The sequence below is a fragment of the Aegilops tauschii genome, chromosome 2 (assembly GCF_002575655.3).
Source record: "Aegilops tauschii subsp. strangulata cultivar AL8/78 chromosome 2, Aet v6.0, whole genome shotgun sequence".
Classification (NCBI taxonomy): Eukaryota; Viridiplantae; Streptophyta; class Magnoliopsida; order Poales; family Poaceae; genus Aegilops; species Aegilops tauschii.
Window position 1 is genome coordinate 577,158,080 of NC_053036.3, and position 11,943 is coordinate 577,170,022.

Genomic DNA, 11,943 nt, shown 5'->3' on the forward strand with positions numbered 1-11,943 from the left:
CTTCCCTCAATTTATCCAGCGCCTCCGGATTGATGGAGGTCGTTGGTGGAGTCGACACTCCCCCCTCTTTCGAAGGGGCTGCTGTAACATCCCAAAATTCTAAATTTTGGAATGTTATAATAAACAGATAGATCGGATTGATTGTTTGATTGATTGACTGAAAGTGAGTGAAATTCGAAATCTTTTGAAAGTTAAATGAGAGGGAATAAAAGGACTTTCCCAAACTTTCATTTTGCTTTTATGATCTCCATGAATTCAAATTCTTTTCACCACAAGACCCTGGAGAGAAGATGACATGACTTCTTCCATTTATTTAAATGACAAGGGGTGTTGAAAATATTTGAATTTCATTTGAAAATATTTCCCATTTCTGAAACTTTATGCAACTCAATGATTTTCACGAGAGAAGATAAAATGACTTCTTCAAAACATATGAAATATGAGTTGGGAGTTTCAAAGGATTAAATTCAAAGTCCCATTGAAATTATTTTTCAATATTGGAGTTATTTGAGTTTTATTCAAATTATTTTTCTCCAAAAATAAAATATACAGAAATTAGGGTAAAATGATTCCCTACATCAAAAAATTGGAGAAAAATAAATTTGAAATTATTTTGGTATTTTTAAAATGATTTTTATTGGATTTTATTAAGGCAGTAGCACTGTTTGATTTATTTGAATTTTTGTGGTCTTTATTTGACTTTACAAAATTGTTCATATTGTAGAAAATCTTTTTCTGAAAATTTTGATAGATAATATGCCTATATAAAATTTTAATTTATTTTATTTATCCGGTTTTCCTTCTGTTTCAATTTAAAACAAAAACTGTACATGCGGCCCATAGTTATTTACCGCCCACACGCGTAGCATAGTGGCAGCGGGCGCCTCATTTGTTTTTCCCTCTCCTAAATGGGCCAGGCCCAGCCATCTTTTTTATTTTTTTTACTTAGTCCAATTTTTGTTAAAAAAAAAACTGCAGTGTACGCGTGCGCGCGCAGCCGGCCCGTGGTGCTTTTAGCCCATGTGTTCCCCGTTTATTTTATTTGTTCGTCTACGTTTAGTCCCACATTGCCTAGCCTTTAACCCCTAAACCTCTTTTCCACCTATAAATATAGACCCATAAAGATTTCAAAAAATATCCATTACGGGTTAAATCAATATTTTGGTTTGACTAGCTAAAAATATATTTCTCCTCTCCGGCGGGACTTTTGGAAGTTGTCTCCACACTCCGAAGTCGTCTTTTCTATACCTTATAAAGGTATATTTATTCGTTCTCTGTATTTATACGTTAGATCTAAATTCTTTTATCCGTAGCTATTTTTTTCTTCTGTAAAACAGCTTGGCCCTGATTTTTCAAATAGCCATAACTTTTTACTCGTTCATCCAAATTAGATAAACCAGCGTCTATAGTTTCGTCTTGTTTTCACCTATCCAGTGAACCTGTCACATCAATTTTTTTTTAATTTTCAAATTTCGAAATTTGTTTCATAGTCAAATTTCTTTTGATCATATCTTTTTATCCGTACCTCCGTTTTCGATGAAACCAACGCCCACTTTTTCGTTTATCCGTACCTCCGTTTAAAATTTGATTTCAAACAGATTTGTATTTGAACTTCTTTTGTTCATAACTTAAGTTCCGTAACTCCGTTTGAGTTGATTCTTTTTGGAAAGCGAAGCTCTTGACCTAAACTTTCTGATAAGGCCAAATTCACATAATTTTGGTACTGTTAGAAATTGTTTTATGTTACAAGAGTTATTTGCTTGGTTTTGATGTTTTCCGAAGTGTCTTCTTCGTTCTTCTCGATCTTTTGGGTGATTGCTTATGTGTGGTTACTATTGCTTGCTTACGATAGATTGACCGGAGTGTGACGAGTAGATCTATCAAGAGTTTTGAGTGCGAATCATCTTCATCAACATTGCAGGCAAGTAACACTTTGATCATACCCTTTCATACCCAGTTTTTATGCATTAGATTCATCCCTCAAACATTGCATGATTAGGATCTAATTAAATTGTGGGTATTGGGAAGTAGTTGAGGTAGAACATATTACCTGTTTTCTTATCAAACCCTTGGGAGTTACTTCTACGTTGCTATTATTATTGCCATGCTATGCTCGTAGACGTGGATTGGGTTTGAGTGAAATTCATGACAGATGTGAGATTGTTAATAATGGTTTACTTAAGGTGGCAACTAAAACTCACATCTGGGTGGATTGAGGTACCTGGGTATTCCAGGATTGCTTGTTTTTCTTTTGGACCGCCACCCAGGTTCAAAGGGATCATGAGATTATTCATGCTAGAAACTTCCGTGTGCAGCCGCAAGCTATTATGGGCTCTAGCATAGTGATTATGTTGTGTGAACTCTTACAGTGGTAGACTAGCAGATGTAGGGGAAAGTAGGTGTAATGGTCTACCCATACGTAAGGTGCGAACACTTCTGAAAGACTGTGTCTCGGTCATCCGTTAATCAAACATCATGTAGTGCGAGTAATCCAACGGAGGAGATCGAGTCTTGTGGGGAAAAGTGCACAAACCTCTGCAGAGTGTATAAACTAATCATGATTAGCCGTGTCCCCGGTTATGGACATCTTGAGTATCTAGTTCTTGGATTATCCCGTTGATCTCATCATGTTACTTTAATTAATCTTGTTGGGTTAATGACGATACTTAATTGGGATTGAGATGCTGTCAACCATCTCAATGTTTCACAACCACCATGATAGTTAAATAAAATTTATTCCTTTCCAGTAGGGAAAAATTGGCTTTTCGCAAAAACATTATAACCATAGAGCTTTTCCACCAGCCATATATGCATGTAGTGATAGCCTTTGTTCATCATTTCTCTATGGTGTGAATTTGCCAGCATATTCCATGTGCTGACCGGTTTTCGGGCTGCAACGTTTCATGTTGCAGGATATCTTACGACGAGTAAGTGATACGTTAGGGTTACGATTTCTACACTCAACTTTGCCGTTGGTGTTGATGGGAACCCACAACCTTGTTACTTCCGCTATTTGGATTGAGGTAATAGTATTTACGTTACTTTATACATGTGATTTACCTCTGTTATTAAATCCTCGAGTACTATGTGTGTCAGCATACCAATCCAGGGATGACACTTAAGCACAGAGACTTGATCCATTCGGGTCGGGTCGCTACAAGATGGTATCAGAGCACATGTTGACTGTAGGACGTGACCCTAGAAACTGGCAAGCCCATAGGAAGGATTTTTCTCTACAACTTTCTTTTCAAAAAGGTCTTTTACCTCTCTTCTCTTCTGAGCTTATTCAAATATTCCGTTTATTGAGACCATACCCCTTTTCCCTTTTGACCACTCGAAGATTCGACTGATGAGACCACTTCAAGAAGGACAAGGTATCGGACAACCAAGACCACTTCGGAATGAAGAGTATTTTATCGAGCATTGTTATAATTGGAACTACAACAATTAAGGACTCTGAAGACTAGGAGAAATTGAAGGCTCTGAAGAATTTCTAAATTGGTATAGGAAGGCTACCCTTATGGAACTTGGCAGACTATGGAAGCTGTCAATACTCGAGAGCAAGGTGTATCGGAGAAAGACCGAAACATGGAGAGTTAGAAACTCAAAGTTTTGTCAAGGAAACCCTAAGGCAGGAGATATCAACTATGGAATGATAGCTCATGGTAATGACAAGAGCAGAAACACGGATATCCATGGTGTTATTACCCGTTTATGCTATTGTCACCGTGCCGAGTTAAGCATGCATATGCATGGAAGGATTGGATGGTAGAAGGCTGATGGAGCGCCTATCAGCAAGATGAAGTTTTAACTTTAGACCGGTGTATCACCAGGATCTGGAGTATTACATCAAGAAGTTAAGATGGACCTGCAGGAAATAGTATTTGCTAAGGAAGTGTTTCGTGAAGAACTCAGGACGCAGAAACTGAAAGTAGCCAAGCTAGAGGAGCAAAACCTTGAGACATCAAAGATTTGTCAGGAACTGAAGGACAGTAGGATCATGGTTCATGTCAAGGATGTTGAGACCTAGAAGTTGGAGCGCAACTCCAGAAATATAAAGGACGTCACGAGAGACTTCGCATCAACAGAGATGATTTGGCAAAAGAACTTGAGAAGGACAAGCATGTTTGGAAGAAGCCATCGGAGACATGACCAAGATTTCAAGAGTTTGTCGACTTTGAAGATTTTTGACCTCTAGAAGACCCAACCCCTGTTATATGCCTACGTTAGATGCGACGTTTGTGAGCTGGCATTTGTTTGTTGTTTTTCCGACAGCGACGATAAAAATTTGTCTTTTCAAAATTTTGTTTGTATTGTGTGCATCCCTCTCGACCTCTCTTATCTCACCCCAAACCATGGACCCAATAGAGGATGAATGGAGATGAGCTTGTATTTTCTGGACCGATGAGTCAATTGGAGACGGACCGATGGATTCAGAACATGGAGGATCACATGAAGAATAACCCTATAGTCGGAAAGGATATGACCCGGCATGCTCTTCAATGTTTTGAAAGAGGTGCTGCTACTTGGTGGAGGATGTACCAAACCATCAATGGATGGCAAGGAGTAACCACTTGGAAAGAATTTAAGTGGACTCTACAAAGATCTCGTCTTGTGTCCCAGAAATTGAAGCCTTATGGAAAGGATATGAAGAAACCTTGTGCATACAAGCCTTGTGGAGAAATAGGACACAACCATAAGGAACACAAGGATGAATGCCCTAATTGTGAAGGAAGTCACCCAGCTGAAGAATGGCCAACTAGGCAGATCACTTGTTTCTTGTGTGAAGGGACTACCCACTACCCTGCTCAGTGTCACATCTACCCCATGGTACAAAGGACCGTCCAGCAGAAGAAAGAAGCAATGAAAAGAGCCCTCATGGAAATTTTAGAGGAATCTGTGATGAAGGAAGAGGTGGAGGACACACCCAAAGAAGAACCAATTAAAACCTGCACCAAGTCATGCTATTCATGTGGAGAAGAAGGACACATCTCCCAAAATTGTCTGAATGGGGATTAAGTAGAATTTCCGACAGAGGAAGTAGAGTATGACCCATAGGAAATAGAAGCCCTGATTGGAACGGAAAAGTCCAGGAAGAGAAGTAGATTGGATGCCAGGAACAACCCAATTTCTACAAAGAAAGACCTGAGTCATATCACATGTTACAGGTGCAAAAATTCAGGACACTACCACAGTGATTGCCCAAAAGGGAAGATGAGGACCCCAGGAGGCTATATAATCACAAGGAAACCCCGAGATATGTCAGAAGTAATATGTTTCCGTTGTGATGAAGCAGGGCACTTTGCCAGAGAATGCCCCAAGGAGACGGAGACTTGTGATAAATAGTTGAGTGCAACGAGAAAAATAGTAGTAGTAGTGGGGACATTTCTTTTATTAGTGAGGTGTCAGATTGAGGCATGTAATGGAATGCAGGAGATTGTAATAATTTGAGAATCAATAAAGTTAGCATCATTGGTATTGATTTGGATTTTATGAGTTGTTACTCTATGAAGAAAGATTTTGACCATTTTCGAGGATATGAGAAATATGGTCTATGGAAGATTGTGCATTTTAAAGGTGGTAGTACCCTGTGAGGAAACTTGACCCTTGGAAAAAGGTAATGATATTCCACGAAGTGGATTTCGAACAAAATACGTATGAGTTTTATCTCGGTATGTTGGATACCCCAAGAATATGAGGGTATGGAGTATTATTGGATGTAAAGGAAGTAGTCTATGAAATTGGAGACGGAGCATGTCTTTGTGTGTTCCCTCTGCGAGGAGTTAAACTATTTGGAGTTAAGGGAAAGTTAGCCCCGAGATATGTAGGACCATACCGAGTTTTGAAGCATATGGGAGAAGTGGCCAACAAGTTGGAGTCACCCGAAGGACTGTCAGGAGTTCATGATGTGTTTCACGTTTTCCCAGTTGAAGAAGTGCCATGCAGAGATGGCCAATATTCCCCTGTAAGGACGCTTCACCCTGGAAAGGATAATGATGTTCCACGAAGTGGAGTATGGACTTCATAAGTATAAGTTTTTTTATCTCGGTATGTGGGATATCCCCCGAGGATGAGGAGATGAATTACTATTGGATATAAAGAAGGTATGATGTTGGAAATATGGATCAATGGAATTCCATGATGAGTCTGAGTAATCATGTCCTAGTTTGGTGCCAATAGAAGGAAGGAAGACAGTACAATTGGATGGATTTAAGAATACTAGGAAGTTGGATGTTGGATTAAGGATCCGTTTTCCCCAATGATGAGTTCAAGGTTTACCAGTGATGAGATGGGCCATAACCCACAGGCCCCAGGACCTGCCAAGAAACAAGCACATTCTTGCTGAAGGAAAAACCCTGGAAGAAGTTACGATTTTATCGACAAACGATCTTATAGGAGTTACGCAAAACCTGAGGGTTGGGAAGGAACGATAGAGGTTTGTTTGGCTTGCAGAATCAATGGATTTATCCGAACCTAGTTCGTCGACAAGAGAAATTCTGCAATGCTTGCGAGGATGACCGAGTGTTAGAATGCGAGATTCGCTAAACCATGTACAAGGTAATGATTTGGGTGCGGGATGGATTGATCACCATACCGACTTACTCTTATTGTTCGCCTTGCTATACGGGATGGTAAATCTGAGTGACTTGCCTATAGTAGAGTGACGACGATTTAAACCTTAGAATGGTGTAAGTATTTTTTCCCCTTGTACAAGGCAGCTCTTGCCAATCGTAGGTTATACGGTGAGGATCAACCAGACCCATTTCCTGCAGGAGAAACCATAAATTGTTGACCACCAGGAGATGTCGATAGTTGTTTAGTTTTGGCGCCAGACCCGTCAGCTACGAAGACCGAGTCATGGAAGAACCTTACCAAGATGAAAGGACAAAAGAATTGAGGAAAAGTTTATGCCACCACCGGAACAGCCTAGAGAAGGAATTATACTGAAGATCTGAGAAGACCGACACTGTCAAGAATAATGGATGGAGTATATGAGTTTGGATGGAACCGTAACCATGCTTCTAAGGGTGGTAGCACCCCAGACCCCCTGTGATGATCAATGGATTTTGAGAAGACCCCAAACCCTAACCTATTTCTTTCTAGCCTCTCCGAATCTCGAGGACGAGATTCATTTTAAGGGTGGTAGGTTTGTAACATCCCAAAATTCTAAATTTTGGAATGTTATAATAAACAGATAGATTGGATTGATTGTTTGATTGATTGACTGAAAGTGAGTGGAAATTCGAAATCTTTTGAAAGTTAAATGAGAGGGAATAAAAGGACTTTCCCAAACTTTCATTTTGCTTTTATGATCTCCATGAATTCAAATTCTTTTCACCACAAAACCCTGGAGAGAAGATGACATGACTTCTTCCATTTATTTAAATGACAAGGGGTGTTGAAAATATTTGAATTTCATTTGAAAATATTTCCCATTTCTGAAACTTTATGCAACTCAATGATTTTCATGAGAGAAGATAAAATGACTTCTTCAAAACATATGAAATATGAGTTGGGAGTTTCAAAGGATTAAATTCAAAGTCCCATTGAAATTATTTTTCAATATTGGAGTTATTTGAGTTTTATTCAAATTATTTTTCTCCAAAAATAAAATATACAGAAATTAGGGTAAAATGATTCCCTACATCAGAAAATTGGAGAAAAATAAATTTTAAATTATTTTGGTATTTTTAAAATGATTTTTATTGGATTTTATTAAGGCAGTAGCACTGTTTGATTTATTTGAATTTTTGTGGTCTTTATTTGACTTTACAAAAATGTGTATATTGTAGAAAATCTTTTTATGAAAAGTTTGATAGATAATATGCCTATATAAAATTTTAATTTATTTTCTTTATCCGGTTTTCCTTCTGTTTCAATTTAAAAAAAAACTGTACATGCGGCCCATAGTTATTTACCGCCCACACGCGTAGCATAGTGGCAGCAGGCGCCTCATTTGTTTTTCCCTCTCCTAAATGGGCCAGGCCCAGCCATCCTTTTTATTTTTTTTACTTAGGCCGATTTTTGTTAAAAAAAAAACTGCAGTGTACGCGTGCGCGCGCAGCCGGCCCGTGGTGCTTTTAGCCCATGCATTCCCTGTTTATTTTATTTGTTCGTCTACGTTTAGTCCCACATTGCCTAGCCTTTAACCCCTAAACCTCTTTTCCACCTATAAATATAGACTCATAGAGCCTCCAAAAATTATCCATTGCGGATTAAATCAATATTTTGGTTTGACTAGCTAAAAATATATTTCTCCTCTTCGGCGGGACTTTTGGAAGTTGTCTCCACACTCCGAAGTCGTCTTTTCTATACCTTATAAAGGTATATTTATTCGTTCTCTGTATTTATACGTTAGATCTAGAATTCTTTTATCCGTAGCTATTTTTTCTTCTTCTGTAAAACAGCTTGGCCTTGATTTTTCAAATAGAACTTTTTACTCGTTCATCCAAATTAGATGAAACCAGCGTCTATAGTTTCGTCTTGTTTTCACCTATCCAGTGAACCTGTCACATCAATTTTTTTTAATTTCAAATTTCGAAATTTGTTTCATAGTCAAATTTCTTTTGATCATATCTTTTTATCCGTACCTCCGTTTTCGATGAAACCAACGCCCACTTTTTCGGTACGATCCCCTCTATCCAGTTAAATAACTTAAACATGTTTTTGAAAGTTTTAAAATTTGATTTCAAACAGATTTGTATTTGAACTTCTTTTGTTCATAACTTAAGTTCCGTAACTCCGTTTGAGTTGATTCTTTTTGGAAAGCGAAGCTCTTGACCTAAACTTTCTGATAAGGCCAAATTCACATAATTTTGGTACTGTTAGAAATTGTTTTATGTTACAAGAGTTATTTGCTTGGTTTTGATGTTTTCCGAAGTGTCTTCTTCGTTCTTCTCGATCTTTTGGGTGATTGCTTATGTGTGGTTACTATTGCTTGCTTACGATAGATTGACCGGAGTGTGACGAGTAGATCTATCAAGAGTTTTGAGTGCGAATCATCTTCATCAACATTGCAGGCAAGTAACACTTTGATCATACCCTTTCATACCCAGTTTTTATGCATTAGATTCATCCCTCAAACATTGCATGATTAGGATCTAATTAAATTGTGGGTATTGGGAAGTAGTTGAGGTAGAACATATTACCTGTTTTCTTATCAAACCCTTGGGAGTTACTTCTACGTTGCTATTATTATTGCCATGCTATGCTCGTAGACGTGGATTGGGTTTGAGTGAAATTCATGACAGATGTGAGATTGTTAATAATGGTTTACTTAAGGTGGCAACTAAAACTCACATCTGGGTGGATTGAGGTACCTGGGTATTCCAGGATTGCCTGTTTTTCTTTTGGACCGCCACCCAGGTTCAAAGGGATCATGAGATTATTCATGCTAGAAACTTCCGTGTGCAGCCGCAAGCTATTATGGGCTCTAGCATAGTGATTAAGTTGTGTGAACTCTTACAGTGGTAGACTAGCAGATGTAGGGGAAAGTAGGTGTAACGGTGTACCCATACGTAAGGTGCGAACACTTCTGAAAGACTGTGTCTCGGTCATCCGTTACTCAAACATCATGTAGTGCGAGTAATCCAACGGAGGAGATCGAGTCTTGTGGGGAAAAGTGCACAAACCTCTGCAGAGTGTATAAACTAATCATGATTAGCTGTGTCCCCGGTTATGGACATCTTGAGTATCTAGTTCTTGGATTATCCCGTTGATCTCATCATGTTACTTTAATTAATCTTGTTGGGTTAATGATGATACTTAATTGGGATTGAGATGCTGTCAACCATCTCAATGTTTCACAACCACCATGATAGTTAAATAAAATTTATTCCTTTCCAGTAGGGAAAAATTGGCTTTTCGCAAAAACATTATAACCATAGAGATTTTTCACCAGCCATATATGCATGTAGTGATAGCCTTTGTTCATCATTTCTCTATGGTGTGAATTTGCCAGCATATTCCATGTGCTGACCCGTTTTCGGGCTGCAACATTTCATGTTGCAGGATATCTTACGACGAGTAAGTGATACGTTAGGGTTATGATTTCTACACTCAACTTTGCCGTTGGTGTTGATGGGAATCCACAACCTTGTTACTTCCGCTATTTGGATTGAGGTAATAGTATTTACGTTACTTTATACATGTGATTTACCTCTGTTATAAATCCTCGAGTACTGTGTGTGTGTCAGCATACCGATCCAGGGATGACACTTAAGCACAGAGACTTGATCCATTCGGGTCGGGTCGCTACAGCTGCTCGCTCGGTTCCGGAGCCGTGTGGGACTCCGGAGCAGTATTTGGCTGGGGGCCGGATTGGTCAGGGCCCCCGCCGTCAATTTCCATGGGGATTATGCCCCTCATGTTTCCGGCCGCCGAGGCGTTGCCCTCTGGCGCTGTTTCAGCGGCCTTCCGCACCTCTCCATGGCCCGGAGAGGTCCTTTGGGATAACACCTCGGTGTCATCCGTGGCACATGGCGGGGAGGCTTGTGGAGGCGACTCGCTCTCCATCATCTCCGGCGCCAATGAATTCCCCGAAGACAATGATTGTTGGGGGAGGTCACGGGCCGGATTGAAAAACATAGATGATATGTCATCCTACATTTCATAAAAAGGCGGATATATGCATTATCTTTGAATACTTCCGATTCAGCCAGGGCTTCGGCCTGGGCTTCCATTGGGGGACGGCTTCGATGTCTGATTCCAAATCGTCTGAAAGAGAGAGCTTCCCCTTCTTGGACGCCTCCGCCTCTAGGTCCGTGGAGGCCCCCCTTTTCTTCCTTTCTCCCTTAAGGGGAGAATTGCTGTCCTCCTCTTCGTCTTCGTTTCCCTTGTGGGAGAAGGGAGCTTCGGTATCTTCGGAGGTTATGTCCGAAGTACCTTTTTGGCGAAGGCCACTTCTGGCCTCCTTGCCCTTCTTCTTGGCCTTCTTCTCCGGCGCCTGGTACGGCGCCAGAACCAGCATCTTCGTCAGAAGAGGAATAGCTGGGTCTTCGGGCAGTGGAGCCAGACACCGGATCCGCTCCGCCTTCTGGGTCCAGCCCTGAAGAATAAGGGGAAGGCTTAGTATGCTCCTTGGATCTACAAGATTGAGGATATGTTTGGAAATCTGAAAAACTTACTGGAGTAGCCGGATGAGCCCGGTCAATGCCGAGGGCTTCGGTCGTTTTCGTCCACGACTTCTGGGCCTTGAAGGACAGCTTCCATATATCTTCGTGCGTTGTGCCGAAGAACCGCTGCAAGGTCCGGGACTGGCCGGATCAAACTCCCACATATGGAGAGTCCGGCGCTGGCAGGGGAGAGTCCGGCGAAAAAGCATCACCTGGATCACGTTGGCCAGACTGTTGTTCTTCTCTATCATGCTCATGATGCGCTTCTGCACTGTCATCACCTCGTCGGATGACGCCTAATCCAGGCCCTTATTAATCCAAGATGTGAGCCGCATTGGAGGACCGGATTTGAACTCAGGAGTGGCGGCCCATGTGGCGTCACGGGGTTCCATGACGTAGAACCACTCCTGTTGCCATCCCTTCATGGTCTCTACGAAGGTCCCCTTTGGCCAGGTGACGTTAGGGACCTTGCTCACCATGGCGCCGCGACACTCCGTGTTGGGGAACGTAGTAATTTCAAAAAAAATCCTACGCACACGCAAGATCATGGTGATGCATAGCAACGAGAGGGGAGAGTGTTGTCCACGTACCCTCGTAGACCGAAAGCGGAAGCGTTAGCACAACGCAGTTGATGTAGTCGTACGTCTTCACGATCCGACTGATCAAGTACCGAACGCACGGCACCTCCGAGTTCAGCACACGTTCAGCCGGATGACGTCCCTCGAACTCCGATCCAGCCGAGTGTTGAGGGAGAGTTTCATCAGCACGACGGCATGGTGACGATGATGATGTTCTACCGACGCAAGGCTTCGCCTAAGCACCGCTATAG